This window comes from Schistocerca serialis, chromosome 9 (genome assembly GCF_023864345.2).
Source record: "Schistocerca serialis cubense isolate TAMUIC-IGC-003099 chromosome 9, iqSchSeri2.2, whole genome shotgun sequence".
Lineage (NCBI taxonomy): Eukaryota > Metazoa > Arthropoda > Insecta > Orthoptera > Acrididae > Schistocerca > Schistocerca serialis.
The window spans coordinates 41,198,463-41,216,633 of NC_064646.1; positions in this window are offsets into that span (position 1 = coordinate 41,198,463).

Below are 18,171 nucleotides of genomic sequence, written 5' to 3' on the forward strand. Positions count from 1 at the left end.
TTTTTTCAGTGCACGACATGCAGCGTTCATAACTTGCTTCAAGTTCATAACCTCTAAGCCCAACTAAATTTAACCACGCATGGTTTTATCAAGTAGACGTGCTGCAATGCGCTGTCCTATACCAATATACTTTCTCACGCATACTGCCTTGGTTTCATCAGCTAAAATTCGATGTGCAGTGTGACGTCATGCGATATCTTTACGTTTTGCGTATGCAAGGTCGTGTTCCAAACACACCTTGTCAAGCAGCCTAATTCCCTTATCACCGCGAGCCAAACGTGTTTGAAATTTTGTACCAGGTCCGCGGTAATTATACGCCGGATTGTGCAACTCGACTGGAAGTTTGTCGAGAATGCCAGCAGCTGCTAAAATGTGTCCCCTGCCGTACATGTTATGCTACCGTGCTGGCTGCGCTCTGTGCTCTCCATTACACAGCAAATCGTCAGCGTCAGTCCAGCTGTTTTGTGTTGCACGGAAAACAAGCCATTTAACTAGTGCTCTATTCTCTCAACGTGTTACGACACGTTCTTTGATAAACAAATGTGGTTCTGAGGCCTTCATTTTGCATTTTCTCAGTGTGAAAACATCCTGAAATTTCAGTGCCACAGCTATCCTTTACGATGTAAGTTCTCTGCATTTGGAAACTGTGAATATCTCACACGACCAGTTTGGGAGACATGACTTCTCAAATGCTGCCTTGCGGTTGCCGATATGTACCGAATTACCAGCACTAAATTTCTGTTTACGTGGATCCAGCATTTTAATACGATGGTATACCGTATCCATGAGTCTATTATTACAAAAATCTATTGGTTCAAATGGTTCGAAATGGTTCAAATGGCTCTGAGCACTATGGGACTTATCTTCTGAGGTCATCAGTCGCCTAGAACTACGCAAACCCAACTAACCTAAGGACATCACACACATCCATGCCCAACGCAGGATTCGAACCTGCGGCCGTAGCGCCTAGAACCGCTCTGCCGCTGCGGCCGGCAAACATCGATTGGTCTCACTTTTATTGTGCTATGTCTGGTTCGATTATACTGCGCTATTATTTCCGGGAGGATACCCATCTCTTTGTATGAGCTGCGAAGATTAAAACCCATCCGCATTTGGCCTGTTACTGATCTGTTCAGACGCTCCACGACACTCGCCCACACGTGGGTGAATGCTGAGCTAGCCAGCGGTGCCCCCCTTGCTAGCAGCAACTGATACTCCAACCTGCTCCAGTCGCGAGTGGCGCATGGGAAAAATGACTGTCGATAAGCATCCGAATTAGCTCTATAATATCTCCAGTTTCGTCACAATGATCCTTTCGTGAGATATGTGGGAGGAAGTAATGCACTCTAAGACAAAAAATTAAAAACGACTTGGCGCGAAGGAATTATCAGAATGGGATGGTAATCAGTAGATGTGATGTACTGTACACGTACAGACCAACAAATGCCTACAATTTCTGCAAAACTGAATGACTTATTCAAGTGTAAGAGGTCGCGCGGGGTAGCCGCGCGGTCTCAGGTGTCTTGTCACGGTTCGCGCGGCTCCCCCCGTCGGAAGTTCGAGTCCTCCCTCGGGCCTTGGTGTCTGTGTGTTGTCCTTAGCGGAAAGTAGTTTAGGCTATATTCAATAGTGTGCAAGCTTACGGACCGATGACCTCAGCACTTTGGTCACATAAAGCCTTACCACAAACGTCCAAGTGTAAAATCTTCACAGATTGAGCAAAACAACGCGCTGGTCCACCTGCGGCCGTTATACAAACGGTAACTGTTTGGCGTTAATTGAGAGAGTTGTTGGATGTTCTCCTGAGGGACATGGTGCCCAATTCCGTCTTCACTCGTCATCGGGGCTCAATCACTGACGACAATTCTACTCAAGCCAATGAGATACCACACCGAATGTGCGCGACACCATTGCAAACTAGCCAGACGGTGTACGGAGGTCAGCAGCAGTTGGTGCAAGGGTCGCCGTGACCTCGGCCCCCTTTAAAAAATGGTTCTAATGGCTGTAAGCAGTATAGGACTTAATATATGAAACCATCAGTCCCCTAGAAGTTAGAACTACTTAAACCTAACTAACCTAAGGACGTCACACACATCCATGATCGAGGCAGGATTCGAACCTGCGACCGTAGCAGCAGCGCGGTTCCGGACTGAAGTGCCTAGAACCGCTCCGCCACAGCGGCCGGCGGCCCCCTTTCTGTGACCCGCCTATTAATGGTCCTTGTGGTGACTGAAGCACCAGTTGCACGTCGGATCGATGATAACGATGAATCAGGGGCTCTTGACCGAGCGAGGTGGCGCAGTGGTTAGCACACTGGACTCGCATTCGGGAGGACGACGGTTCAATCCCGGGTCCGGCCATCCTGACTTAGGTTTTCCGTGATTTCCCTCAATCGCTCCAGGCAAATGCCGGGATGCTTTCTTTGAAAGGGCACGGGCGACTTCCTTCTCTGTCCTTCCCTAGTCCGATGAGACCGATGACCTCGTAGTTTGGTCTCTTCCTCCAAACAACCCAACCCTCAGGGGCTCTGATTGCCTCTGATTATGCCTCAGTCCTAAGGTTCTGTTGGCTCTGTAGCTCGACCACTTTCATCCTGAGCTGTGTTAGACCCGGGTTCACTTATTCCTGCCAACATCGTCGAATAGTGGCGTCGCCCCTATTCAAATGTTGAGCAGGGAGAATGTTCAAATGTGTGTGAATTCCTAAGGGACCAAACTGCTGAGGTCATCGGTCCCTACACTTACACACTACTTAAACTAATTTAAACTAACTTATGCTAAGGACAACACTCACAGCCATGCCCGAGGGAGGTCTCGAACGTCCGGCGGGAAGGACCGCGCAATCCGTGACATGGCGCCTCATACCACGCGGCCACTCCGCGCGGCCACTCCATGGGGAGAGACCAGGTCTGGGTGGAGATGGGTAAAGGCTTCCCAGCGAAACTTTTGCACTGTAGTCGAAACAGCCTCCCCATATGTAGCCTAAATTGTTTCGAGAACGCTGCAAAAGGTTCGCTGAGAATACCTTGCACATCCTTCATACAGTCGTGACCTTCCCCCCCACGCGATTTCCATATCTTCGGAACCTTGAAGTAAGATATTCGTGGCCCTTTATTTCCTTTAGACCAAAAGGTGCTCGTGCGGGTGTAACCAGAGTTCCGCAGGCAACCGCAGACATTTTTCCATAAAGACATTGACCATCTCGTCTGACAATGAGACAGTGAGGGAACTGTTTTAATTTCAAAACTAATCACCATTGATGTTGATTACTTTTGAAATAATAAACAGTTCCCTTACTGTCTCATTTTCTTTTGACTGCCCTTTGTACTTTGCTCGCATAAGATGCAACTATCGGTAGTACTGATCATGGGATTGAGGAAGAACACTAGAAATATCAATTTCAATCGTGTATCCATAAATTCAACCTAGTCTCATAACATTAGAAACAGCAATTTTTCTTGTAAATTATAGATTGCAGCGATCAGTCGTCGTTTTTAAATTTTATTGCTCTGATGAACTGTGGATGAAGTCCGACCAACAGGCATTACAGGCATAGAGCGAAAATAATAGTGCATTCAGAATGGCTAGCTTCTAGCCGAACTCTGCACAATAAAATTTAAAAAGGACGACTAATCGCTGCAATCTATAATTTACACGTCAATGCAAGACTCGCTGAGTGCAACAGTTTTCTGAATGGAAGGTAACCTGATGAGCAATTTTTCTTCTACACAGTATTGGAGCATGTAGACCAATAAGTTAGTCTAAATGTCTTTGTCAAAAATTCCATTATTTTAAACGAAATTCACGAACTACTTTAAATCAGTTACCTGAATCTCTGTTTATAGTTTATGACTTACGTGGTAAAAGTTTTGCGGCTATAAATAAGATTTGTTACTTACATAACTTTTAAAAAAATGATGTACGCATACTTGGAACAGCACCGTAAAAGTGAATAATGAAACAGTTAAGAGTCGATATAATTTTATGTTTGCTGTAGGTGACAGTACAGCAATATGAGGCTGTTTAATATTTACAATCTTCGGTTTTCCAGTTATTACGTAATTTGGAGAGGCAGCGTTCATGAAGGAAATTCACGGTTGATGGGTGCAGAAGGGATGGGTCCGCCTGCAGTGAGGTTCCGCGCCGCCGTTCTCGTAAGGCCGCGTAACGCCAGGCGGGCCGCGAGATGAGACGCAGGCCCGTGAGGTGACGCAGGGGGGGGGGGGGGCAAATAATCCCTCACGTCAGCGTGAGTCGCGGCGACAGTCATCGCAAGTTGGGTCGCAGTTTCACTATGCAGTTTGCTGGGGAACTTTGGCTCTGGCAGAGATGGCGACTACTTCTGCTGTGTTAATAGATACAAGTTCAGAATCGGGCCTGCATCTCGTGGTCGTGCGGTAGCGTTCTCGCTTCCCACGCCCGGGTTCCCGGGTTCGATTCCCGGCGGGGTCAGGGATTTTCTCTGCCTCGTGATGGCTGGGTGTTGTGTGATGTCCTTAGGTTAGTTAGGTTTAAGTAGTTCTAAGTTCTAGGGGACTGATGACCACAGATGTTAAGTCCCATAGTGCTCAGAGCCATTTGAACCATTTTGAACGTTGTTTCAATACTCATGTCTACACCAGGGCATAGTCTTCTTGAATTTGATTCCCTCTATCCAGTTGGACGGTAATTATGACTCGCAGACAGACGCATGATTAATATACGCAGACGTCAGCATTTGAGGGGGGAGTGTAGTTAGGCTCAAAGATGTCGGGTGGAGTAATCGGTGAGCCGCTCGGCATTTGAAGACGAGCGGTGCCGGAAACAGCGTCAAGCAGGAAGTGGTCGATCTAGAGTGACGACAGAAAGTCAGGACCGAGCACTTGTCAGGCACTCAGAGACCCCTACTCATCACTGTCATCGATCCGACGTGATACTGGTGCTTCAGTCACCACAAGGACCATTAACAGGCGGCTCACAACAAGGCGGCTGAGCTCCAAGCAGCCTGTTTTCAGTGCTGCGAGGCACATTCGGCCTGGAGTCTCGCTGACTGGAGTGTAACTGTCTTCAGTGATGAGTGCCACTTCAAAAGGAACCCCAGTGACTAGCGAACACGTGTCTGGAGACGCCCTGGATAGCGCTGGAATACCAACCTGTTACCCGGCCTACGCCCCATCAAGCAGGAGTGGTGGTCTGGGGTGCCATTTCTTTTCATAACCAGACTCCTTTGGTTGTCATTCGCGGCAGCCTCATAGCACAGCGGTACGTAGACGATATTCTGCCCTCCATTTCGTTGCTCTTCATGTCAGGCTACCGTGCCCATACATTTCAGCAAGATAATGCCCGCCCGCATACAGCGTAAATTTCTTCTGCTTGTCTTCGTGCTCACCAAACCGTAATTGGCCAGAAAGGTCACCAAAACTCTCCCAATTGTGAACGTTGCGAGCAGTATCGTTGGTTGATTAACTGAGAGGTTTTATGGGAGCCGGCCGCGGTGGCCGAGCGATTCTAGGCGCTTCAGTTCGGAACCACGCTGCTGCTAAGGTCGCAGCTTCGAATCCTGCCTCGGGCATGTATGTGTGTGATGCCCTTAGGTTAGTTAGGTTTAAGTAGTTCTAAGTTCTAGGGGACTGATGACCTCTGATGTTAAGTTCCATAGTGCTCAGAGCCATCTGAACCATTTTTGTTTCATGGGACCAGACGGCGAGGTCATCAGTCCCACGCGAGCAGTATGGGCAGGGCTCTGCCATCAGCTGGGACTTTGACGATTTGAAGCGCCAGTTGGTCACAATGTGACACGATATCGCTCAGGAGCACATGCAACAATCTCTATCAATCAATGCGAAGACTAATAACTGCTTGCCTTAGGGGAACCAACGCGTTACCGACTTGCTCAAATTGTCAATCTCTTTCCCTTGAACAAATCGTACAATTTTTCAGAAATGTAAACATTTGTGTGTGTATACATGTATATAACACGAGGGTAATCCCAAAAATTAGGTCTCCTATTTTTTTATAGGTACATAGACATGTTTACTTCTACAATGGTTTACATCAGTTTATAGCTTCAACTCTTAGCTATTTTTAGACACAATCACCATTTCTGTCGATGCATTTTTGTAGACGCTGTGGCAGTTTTTGGATGCCCATGTCATACCAGCTCGCCGCCATTCTGTTCAGAATGTTAAGAACCTCTTCTTTCACGTCGTCGTCGGAGGTGAATCGCTGCGACCACAATTAACGCTGCCAGGTACTACAAGACTCTGAAAAAACTCAAATGGGCAATTCAGAACCGGAGAAGAGGAATGTTGAGCAAGGGCGTACACATTCTCCATGACAACGCTCGCCCACACATCGCTCGGCAAACCGTTGCTCTCCTGGAACAGTTTCAGTGGAACATAATCACCCACCCACCCTATAGTCCTCACTTGGCGCCCAGGGACTATCACCTGTTCCCTAGGTTAAAAGAACTTTTGGCCGGAAAGCGATTCAGCTCCGACGACGAGATGAAAGAAGAGGTTCATAACGTTCTGAACAGCATGGCGGAGAGATGATATGACATGGGCATACAAAAACTGCCACTGTCTCGAAAAATAGCTAAATGTTCAAGCTGTAAACTGATGTAAACCATTGTAGAAATAAACATGTCTATGTACTTATAAAAAAAAATAGGAGACCTTACCCTCGTATCTACCAATTTCCGTCCCCTTCGGATAATTCCTTGTTGGTTTGTCGTTTTTTTTCTGTTTCTTTCAAATGTATGTGTCTTATTATGAACGTCCTGGTGTAAATAGATCGTGGACACGCGCTGCTCCAAGTGCCAAGTTCCCGCGCACGTCGGCAATAATTCTGCTAATCTCGCTGTCACAAGCGTACCTTACCCGCTCTCCATATTACACACGACTCACATACCACTGTGGTCAGAGTAGCCGAATAAATTAGCTTCAACGTCGTCAAATTCATTCAAGCCTTCAGAGCAAATTTTGTTACATTATGCGTCAACACTGATTTCAGTTACGCAGCCGAATTATTTATTCCATGTGTGTACTTTGTTGTCTTTGCTGTTGCACACGTCAATAGGACGCGCTATATATCCGCTAACAATACGAAACTGACTGAGGCTATTCTATTTCCTGTGACGGACTGAATGTAACACACGGGTTGGACAAAATAATACGATCATCTGCGAAATGAAGCAAATTGTTCTTACTGGACTCTTGGCCTCCCCCCCTGCCCCCACTTCCATGTACTACAACTCCTATGCGACGTGGGATGGGTTCATACGAGTTATACACAATACTCACAGGGATATATACGTACAACTTCTGCAAAGAGCTTAGTAACTCAAAACGAAACTGAATCCTGGTTCACTACATGCTAAGTCCCAGCTCAAATTGGCCCAAGACGAATGACTGCTGAGAAGGGACAGGTAATATCTTGGAGAGGGACGAGAAGGACTAAAAAATATGGAAGATTACAGACTGAGGTGTCGTCGACGACAAGATCATTGGAGATGGACCATAGGGGAAGGAAGGCGGCCATGTCTTTCTGAAACGAACCATCCCGGCGTTTGCCTTAAGAGACTTAGGAAAATTACGGAAAACGTATATCTGGTTGGCTGGACGGACATGTGAGTGCGAGTCCACTGTTTGTTCGTTTGTTCGTGTTACGGCTGCCTCGGGGGGGAGGGGGGGGGGTAGAGGTAGGCGTGTAGAAGGAAACACTGGCTGTTACGTGAGGTGTAGGGCGCTACACTCCTGCTACTTGTGGCGGACAGCACACAGGGACTGCCGGATTGTCGTAACTACACTCCTGGAAATGGAAAAAAGAACACATTGACACCGGTGTGTCAGACCCACCATACTTGCTCCGGACACTGCGAGAGGGCTGTACAAGCAATGATCACACGCACGGAACAGCGGACACACCAGGAACCGCGGTGTTGGCCGTCGAATGGCGCTAGCTGCGCAGCATTTGTGCACCGCCGCCGTCAGTGTCAGCCAGTTTGCCGTGGCATACGGAGCTCCATCGCAGTCTTTAACACTGGTAGCATGCCGCGACAGCGTGGACGTGAACCGTATGTGCAGTTGACGGACTTTGAGCGAGGGCGTATAGTGGGCATGCGGGAGGCCGGGTGGACGTACCGCCGAATTGCTCAACACGTGGGGCGTGAGGTCTCCACAGTACATCTATGTTGTCGCCAGTGGTCGGCGGAAGGTGCACGTGCCCGTCGACCTGGGACCGGACCGCAGCGACGCACGGATGCACGCCAAGACCGTAGGATCCTACGCAGTGCCGTAGGGGACCGCACCGCCACTTCCCAGCAAATTAGGGACACTGTTGCTTCTGGGGTATCGGCGAGGACCATTCGCAACCGTCTCCATGAAGCTGGGCTACGGTCCCGCACACCGTTAGGCCGTCTTCCGCTCACGCCCCAACATCGTGCAGCCCGCCTCCAGTGGTGTCGCGACAGGCGTGAATGGAGGGACGAATGGTGACGTGTCGTCTTCAGCGATGAGAGTCGCTTCTGCCTTGGTGCCAATGATGGTCGATGCGTGTTTGGCGCCGTGCAGGTGAGCGCCACAATCAGGACTGCATACGACCGAGGCACACAGGGCCAACACCCGGCATCATGGTGTGGGGAGCGATCTCCTACACTGGCCGTACACCACTGGTGATCGTCGAGGGGACACTGAATAGTGCACGGTACATCCAAACCGTGATCGAACCCATCGTTCTACCATTCCTAGACCGGCAAGGGAACTTGCTGTTCCAACAGGACAATGCACGTCCGCATGTATCCCGTGCCACCCAACGTGCTCTAGAAGGTGTAAGTCAACTACCCTGGCCAGCAAGATCTCCGGATCTGTCCCCCATTGAGCATGTTTGGGAGTGGATGAAGCGTCGTCTCACGCGGTCTGCACGTCCAGCACGAACGCTGGTCCAACTGAGGCGCCAGGTGGAAATGGCATGGCAAGCCGTTCCACAGGACTACATCCAGCATCTCTACGATCGTCTCCATGGGAGAATAGCAGCCTGCATTGCTGCGAAAGGTTGATATATACTGTACTAGTGCCGACATTGTGCATGCTCCGTTGCCTGTGTCTATGTGCCTGTGGTTCTGTCAGTGTGATCATGTGATGTATCTGACCCCAGGAATGTGTCAATAAAGTTTCCCCTTCCTGGGACAATGAATTCACGGTGTTCTTATTTCAATTTCCAGGAGTGTATATAGTTTACAGGTAACAAGTTTTCCATTTTCCACTAGCAGACAATGTGATTTTCAAATTCTGAAAAGAAGTTTTCCTTGTATTCTTGAAAGTTATAAATTTAGAAAACAAAAAATTCAGTAACAGGAATACTTTAGCTTTAAGGGGAAACTTCTTTATTCTTACTTATTTCTATCTATGTCACAAGATACTTCAGTCACTAACGATTGGTCAGTATGCGCAGGCAAATACCGGTATTCAGATGTAATTTCATATATTACTATGCCTTCTTTAACTTCACTAACAAAAATATTATCATCACTTTATTTAAACATTTCATTACAATTCATTTCAACAAACAGTCTCTGCTCACCTTTAGGGTCCTCAACACATCTCTCCTCCGCAACAGTATTGTAAACATCATTGCCCACAGAAAAGTTATTACTGACATCATTATTTTCACTTTGTTCCCCCGCCTGCAACATCATTACAGCTATTCATCGCCTGCTGTACGACATTAGGCAATACGTGAAGAGTCACAATACGTGAGAACTTCATGGATGAATATAACTGGAAACCGTAATGCGTGGAAAGATCTAGACAGGGCCTTTATACAACTGTGGACATCAGATGAGTCATGGTGATGTTGGCCATGATGATGATGATGATGATGCTGACTGTATTAATATTATAATGATATCTCACTACAGAGAAGGGATGCTAAGATGAAGGTGACCGCTATCTGGCGACATTTCACCGCCACTTTGGTCCCACTCAGTGATATTGCGTGGAACGGAATGTTCAGATGTCTTATCAGCACTCTCGAGAGAAAATCGTCGCTCGTCTGTCAATGCACCTGACTCTCACATCTTTTGGATTGCAAAAATGTTCAAATGTGTGTGAAATCTTATGTGACTTAACTGCTAAGGTCATCAGTCCCTAAGCTTACACACTACTTATCCTAAACTATCCTAAGGACAAACACACACACCCATGCCCGAAGTAGGACTCGAACCTCCGCCGGGACCAGCCGTTGTGGATTGCATTCATGAGTCGTCATCTTACACGTTTCCTTCTGCAGAGCCGTGTAAATATTGTGCACAGCACTAGTTCCATAGCGCACAAGCGCCTGCAAGAAGACCTTGTAAAACCAGTGATGGCAGTAGAAATGCTAACAGTTAAAGGTTTACACACACTCTCTCTCTCTCTCTCTCTCTCTCTCTCTCTCTCTCTCTCTCTCTCTCTCTCTCACACACACACACACACACACACAAACACACACACACAGAGAGAGAGAGAGAGAGAGAGAGAGAGAGAGAGAGAGAGAGAGAGAAAGAGAGAGAGAGGAGGGGGCATTGGAGACTCGTCAGTGAACCAAGAGAAACGTTATTCTCTTGTGGGTTAAGGATTGTGAGAAATTATCAACCATTTCTGTCATCAGACTAGCGCACTTACAGTAAAAAAAAATTTAAGACGCTGCACCACGTCACCTATTAGGCTTTCATGTGGAATGCAAAAATATAAAGTAAAACGCTAGTTGTCGTCAGCGCTTTCTCAGATGAAGCCGTTCAAAAATTTTGTCTACTGCGTTTATTTCAGCCGGCCAGTGTGGTCAAGCGGTTTCTAGGCGCTTTAGTCTGGAACCGCGCTACCGCAACGCTCGTAAGGATCGAATCTTGCCTCAGGCATGGATGTGTGTGATGTCCTTAGGTTAGTTAGGTTTAAGTAGTTCTAACTTCTAGGGGACTGATGACCTCAGATGTTAAGTCCCATAGTGCTCAGAGCCGTTTGAGCCATATCTTCCTGTGGTTACAAACAACGCAGTGTGTCACCTTTTTATACACTCCTGGAAATTGAAATAAGAACACCGTGAATTCATTGTCCCAGGAAGGGGAAACTTTATTGACACATTCCTGGGGTCAGATACATCACATGATCACACTGACAGAACCACAGGCACATAGACACAGGCAACGGAGCATGCACAATGTCGGCACTAGTACAGTATATATCAACCTTTCGCAGCAATGCAGGCTGCTATTCTCCCATGGAGACGATCGTAGAGATGCTGGATGTAGTCCTGTGGAACGGCTTGCCATGCCATTTCCACCTGCCGCCTCAGTTGGACCAGCGTTCGTGCTGGACGTGCAGACCGCGTGAGACGACGCTTCATCCAGTCCCAAACATGCTCAATGGGGGACAGATCCGGAGATCTTGCTGGCCAGGGTAGTTGACTTACACCTTCTAGAGCACGTTGGGTGGCACGGGATACATGCGGACGTGCATTGTCCTGTTGGAACAGCAAGTTCCCTTGCCGGTCTAGGAATGGTAGAACGATGGGTTCGATCACGGTTTGGATGTACCGTGCACTATTCAGTGTCCCCTCGACGATCACCAGTGGTGTACGGCCAGTGTAGGAGATCGCTCCCCACACCATGATGCCGGGTGTTGGCCCTGTGTGCCTCGGTCGTATGCAGTCCTGATTGTGGCGCTCACCTGCACGGCGCCAAACACGCATACGACCATCATTGGCACCAAGGCAGAAGCGACTCTCATCGCTGAAGACGACACGTCTCCATTCGTCCCTCCATTCACGCCTGTCGCGACACCACTAGAGGCGGGCTGCACGATGCTGGGGCGTGAGGGGAAGACGGCCTAACGGTGTGCGGGACCGTAGCCCAGCTTCATGGAGACGGTTGCGAATGGTCCTCGCCGATACCCCAGGAGCAACAGTGTCCCTAATTTGCTGGGAAGTGGCGGTGCGGTCCCCTACGGCACTGCGTAGGATCCTACGGTCTTGGCGTGCATCCGTGCGTCGCTGCGGTCCGGTCCCAGGTCGACGGGCACGTGCACCTTCCGCCGACCACTGGCGACAACATCGATGTACTGTGGAGACCTCACGCCCCACGTGTTGAGCAATTCGGCGGTACGTCCACCCGGCCTCCCGCATGCCCACTATACGCCCTCGCTCAAAGTCCGTCAACTGCACATACGGTTCACGTCCACGCTGTCGCGGCATGCTACCAGTGTTAAAGACTGCGATGGAGCTCCGTATGCCACGGCAAACTGGCTGACACTGACGGCGGCGGTGCGCAAATGCTGCGCAGCTAGCGCCATTCGACGGCCAACACCGCGGTTCCTGGTGTGTCCGCTGTGCCGTGCGTGTGATCATTGCTTGTACAGCCCTCTCGCAGTGTCCGGAGCAAGTATGGTGGGTCTGACACACCGGTGTCAATGTGTTCTTTTTTCCATTTCCAAGAGTGTATATTGATGTTCGGAGTAGCATGCCTATTAAATCATGTATTATTGGACTAAAAACATCATTCTGATATAAACTGTGATATTTAAGTAAAATTTACTTTGGAACCATAACATATAAGCTGACCGTCTCTTACACATTCTATGTTGATTTGCTCTAGGTTCTTTTACGTTTTATGGTTTCGCAGTATTTTATGCTTCTCATTACTTTTCAGGCCAAATTTCAAATTTGCTCCTTCAAGTACTTTCATTAATTGTGAAGTTCATCTAATTGTGATGTAAACTGTACTCTGTCAGCGAAATGAAGGTGGCTCAAACATGTCCCATTAATACAGGGTAACCATGAAGTCTTTCTCTAGGAACTACACTAGATAGAGCCACGCAGTTCGTTGCAGATAGTATAAGCTATTATGAATAGACTTGTATACTTGCCCTGACATCATCTGATCTCTTTTGTCTTTCTCTTGTTACAGGTAGAGCGATTTAGGAGTACTGGTGTCGCATTGGGGATGAGGCGCAGAGTCTTTTACGGCCTCATGAAACACGGTCACGTAATACACTTCAGCGACGGTTCTGAAGTGCCTGTGGTCGAGATCCGCCAGGCGACAAGAGCAGGACGCTGCGAGAGGAGACTGTGGCGACGCTGCTGCTGGTACGGCGCGCGCCAGCATCCCCTCCCCTCCCCCCCCCCCCCCCCCAGTCCGTGGAAATGGACTGCGACGCGTTTCTAGAGAAACGGGCACACCACACAGCACTGCGGTGAATGTTTTACGCAAACAGCTGCATTTCCGTGCGTACAAAGCGCAACTGCAGCCAGGTCACATAATCAGACGTGCTCCGTTTGCTAGGGCCATTCTGAGGCAAAACGATGCAGACAGTGACTGCCTAAATGAAGTTTAATTTCCCGATGAAGCGACTTTCCACATACCGCGGTAAGTAAACAACCATAATGTCTGGATAAGGGGGTTGGCGAACCCACGTATCGTGATACAACAGGTAGAGGACGACCCGAAAGTGAATGGTTTGGTGTAGATTAATGCACAACACTATTGCTTGTCCTTTCTTTTTCGCAGACGAGTGGACCATCACACCTTTTAATTACGAACTTTGCCGAGTCTTATGTATGTAGTAGAGGAACCTGTCGAACCTGTCCCGAGTTCCTAGCTAGCGACTTTTCATGCGACGGCCCCTAAATTCCGAGGAAATCGCTGTTTGAAGTCTCATGCGTACGGCCTGTACGCGCAACTTGGTCGTGTTTCGACCAAGAGAGCATACCGCAGCGACTAACATTCACCACCACCACCACCACCACCACCACCACCACAACCACCACCACAACTACTACTATGCTTACAGCATGAGTTCAAATTCAGCCCGCGTATTTTTTTTTTGTTTTTTCTCCATGGTGGAACAAGAAGATTAACCCAGCCCTATGTACCAAAAATGTTTGAACAAGATTAATCATTCCTTTACAGCACGGTGTAGTACAACTGCGTCAGGCAAGGTATTCCCTTACGTGTTCTTATGTGAACGACAACCATCAGAGTAATTTGGTCGGATTGTTCAAAAAAACAGTTGAGTCACAAATTAAAAAACTGTGATTGTGACCTGCAGGAAATCAGGAAAGTTCACGAAAATACCGCTGGAAGAGTTTTTAAAATCCGTCATTCTTCCGCACGCAGAACGAGAAAAATTTCTTTCATTATTGATTCTTAGGGAGGGCAGACAGTTCAGACACTCTAAGATAAAATCTTTGCAGATGAAAGCGAAACGTGTACCTCCATCTTAAAAATTATCCCATCCAAATGAACTCCACTTTGGCGCGCAAGAGATCTTTATTTCTACCGGCAGGTTACAATTTTCACGAAAAAAATTCAAAAGGTTACTGACGTAGTAAAAGCTAACAGAGAAATCGCTTCGAGGGACGATTCTATAAATCTTTAATGCTGCATCAATTTCACGCACCTACTTTCAAGGGAATGACGGAATACGCTTGGTTCGCACCGAAGTTAATCGAAGAAAAAACAGTCTTTTTGAATTTAAACGAACATGGTCTCCTGGTGTCGCTTTTTGGAAAATCCGTATACCTGTAAGGCATTAGCTCTCATTAAATGCGTTCGGTGTTATACGAGTTTGTGTTTCGATCGCTTCTGCGACAAATACCATCGGGAAATGTGTTCTAGCACAGCAAGTGATGCAAGCGATAGCGATAATTGGTTGGTTTGTTGTTTTGGGGAAGCAGACCAGACAGCGAGGTCATCGGTCTCATCGGATTAGGGAAGGATGGGGAAGGACGTCGGCCGTGCCCTTTCAGAGGAACCATCCCGGCATTTATCTGGAGTGATTTTAGGGAAATCACGGAAAACCTAAATCAGGATGGCCGGACGCGGGATTGAATCGTCGTCCTCCCGAATGCGAGTCCAGTGTGTAACCACTGCGATAGCGATAATGAATCCGTAACAAACGGAATATACATTTGAAGAAAGTGTGGTGCAATTATTGATTTATTAGTGAGATTTCTACGGCGAAAATAAACTTTTTTAATACTTTTGCATGGCATATAACGTACGACGAAACTGCAAAGAAAGTTACGCGGGCGGGGTTTGAATCCGCGACTGCGGCAGCTGTGAACCCTTCCCGCGGGACTACGATCGCCTAGTCGAGACGGCAATGCCGTTGTTCGTAAGAGAAGGTAAGCGTCGAACACCAACCCCGATTTTCTGACACTGGGCGCTGTCGCCCCACAACACACACAAGACACATCAAAATCCGTATTGACAGCTGTGATGGTGCCCTTGTGATCATACCATTGCGGCAGTTGTTTACCTGGACTCGATGGAACTTTACGTTGCACCACAGTTGCCGGTATTTCAACCGTGCGTAGTGTTTCAACTCGATGATGCAACGTCACACCGGGCGTTGTTTATTGTCCAGTTCTTGGATGAAACCATTCCTGAGAGATGGATCGGCAGAGGCGGTCCAACTTCATGGCCACCACGTTTTCCAGACGTAACTGCTCTTGACTTTCTTCGTGGAGTTACGTGAAGCATGAAGTGTTCAGCGTACCATTTAGTCAGGTGCTAAATCTTACGGGACGAATGCGAGATCCCGCAGAAGCGGTGGCGGAACAGCCGTTGGCAAGCACATGGAGAGAAACTAGAGTACCACCTGGGCGTTGTACGAGCAGCAAATTTAGCGCAGGTGGAAATACACTAGTGGCCATTAAAATTGCTACACCAAGAAAAAAAAAATGCACATTATGAACGGGTATTCATTGGACAAATATATTATACTAGAACTGATATGTGATTACATTTGGGTGCATAGATCCTGAGAAATCAGTACCCAGAACAACCACCTCTGGCCGTAATAACGGCCTTGATACGCCTGGGCATTGAGTCAAACAGAGATTGGATGGCGTGTACAGGTACAGCTGCCCATGCAGCTTCAACACGATACCAGAGTTCATCAAGAGTAGGGACTGCCGTATTGTGACGAGACAGTTGCTCGGCCACCATTGACCAAACGTTTTCAATTGATAAGAGATCTGGAGAATGTGCTGGCCAGGGCAGCAGTCGAACATTTTCTGTATCCATAAAGGCCCGTACAGGACCTGCAACATGAGGTCGTGCATTATCCTGCTGAAATGTAGGGTTTCGCAGGGATCGAATGAAGGGTAGAGCCACTGGTCGCAACACATCCCAAATGTAACGTCCACTGTTCAAAGTGCCGTCAATGCGAACAAGAGGTGACCGAGACGTGTAACCAATGGCACCCATAACATCACGCCGGGTGATACGACAGTATGGCGATGACGAATACACGCTTCCAATGTGCGTTCACCGCGTGCGACCATCATGATGCTGTAAACAGAATCTGGATTCAACCGAAAAAATTACGTTTTGCCATTCGTGCACCCAGGTTCGTCGTTGAGTACACCATCGCAGGCGCTCCTGTCTGTGATGCAGCGTCAAGAGTAACCGCAGCCATGGTCTCCGAGCTGATAGTCCATGCTGTTCGTGCAGATGGTTGTTGTCTTGCAAACGTCCCCATCTGTTGACTCAGGGATCGGGACGTGGCTGCACGATCCGTTACAGTCATGCGGATAAGACACCTGTTATCTCGACTGCTAGTGATACGAGGCCGTTGGGATCCAGCACGGCGTTCCGTGTTACCCTCCTGAACCCACGGATTCTATATTCTGCTAACAGTCATTGCATCTCGACCAGCGCGAGCAGCAATGTCGCGATACGATAAACCGCAATCGCGATAGGCTACAATCCGACCTTTATCAAAGTCGGAAACGTGATGGTGCGCATTTCTCCTCCTAACACGAGGCATCACAACAACGTTTCGCCAGGCAACGCCGGTCAACTGCTGTTTGTGTATGAGGAATCGGTTGGGAACTTTCCTCACGTCTGCACGTTGTAGGTGTCGCCACTGGCGCCAACCTTGTGTGAATGCTGTGAGAAGCTAATCATTTGCACATCACTGCATCTTCTTCCTGTCGGTTAAATTTCGCGTCTGTAGCACGTCGTCTTCGTGGTGTAGCAATTTTAATGGCCAGTAGTGTTTAACTATAGTAAACCTTTGTGATTTCATCCATCAACTGCAACAAATCGTGTAGCTGTCCCTACCATAGTTTCTTAGAAATGCAGTAAATGTCTGTAATCAGACAGGGATTTTATGCTGACACTGCATGTGCTGCTTTTTGTGGATCTGGGAATCTGGAAGCTACTACTACCTCTAAGGATCCTGACAATAACTTTGGTCACGTGAAATCTCCTCCCCGGACCATATCTCAGTACTTACTCTCCCACTGCCCTGAAGGGTACAGCCTTGATGCGTGCGTCCTTCACTGCACTAAAAGAGGTTGGGTGTGTTCGGTACTACCGGAGCACAGTTTGTACAGATTTTTGTTGAAAGTTATTCAAATGCTTTTTTTTACATCCTTTAATTCCAGACGAAACGATAATCCACACTCATTACATCGCTTCATGATTTAGATCACGGCTTCTAGTTGATCCACTGCACTGTACCACTTATAACATCAGGTTCTTCCTCTGCTTAAATAGAAGTCAGTATTTTTCCTATGTTGCTAGCAATAAATTTAGTGAGCGTCATGTACATTACGACGAGAGGCTGACGTCTATACTGTTTTTTTCTTTTTTTTTAAGTCTTGTCTGCCTGGGAGCAGCATTATCCCAGTCTTCTTTCGCAAATATTCCGCAAGCAATTTCGCATCTATTTTGCATTACTTTTCCTTCAGCTTTAGTCACATCTGTTGAAACACCATCCCCAGGCACATTTCGTTTCTTCTTACCTCAAACGGATTCACACAGCTAATCTTGTATTTATTCCTCGCTTTTACTATTTTGAGTATTAACTATCTACATTTATGACTCACCTCTTGAAAAATACAGACACCTACAGAAAAACGTTAACGAAGCAGACTCGGTGGAGTGAACGATACGTCAATCATTAATGATTTTTTTTCTGTAAGAACCATCAATTCACTGATGGCATTGTACGACATTTCAGTCATCATGTGGAACAGTAGCAAGGATTCGTTTCTTCCGCGGTATTCTTGTGCTACGTGTCCCTGTAGGTTTGCAATTATACATTATTTTTTGATGCGATCAGATCTTGTGTACCGAAAGGTCGACGGTAGAAACCACATTTCTATTGTCTGGATTCTTCTTATTTTTTCTGTTCCTGCCAGGGAC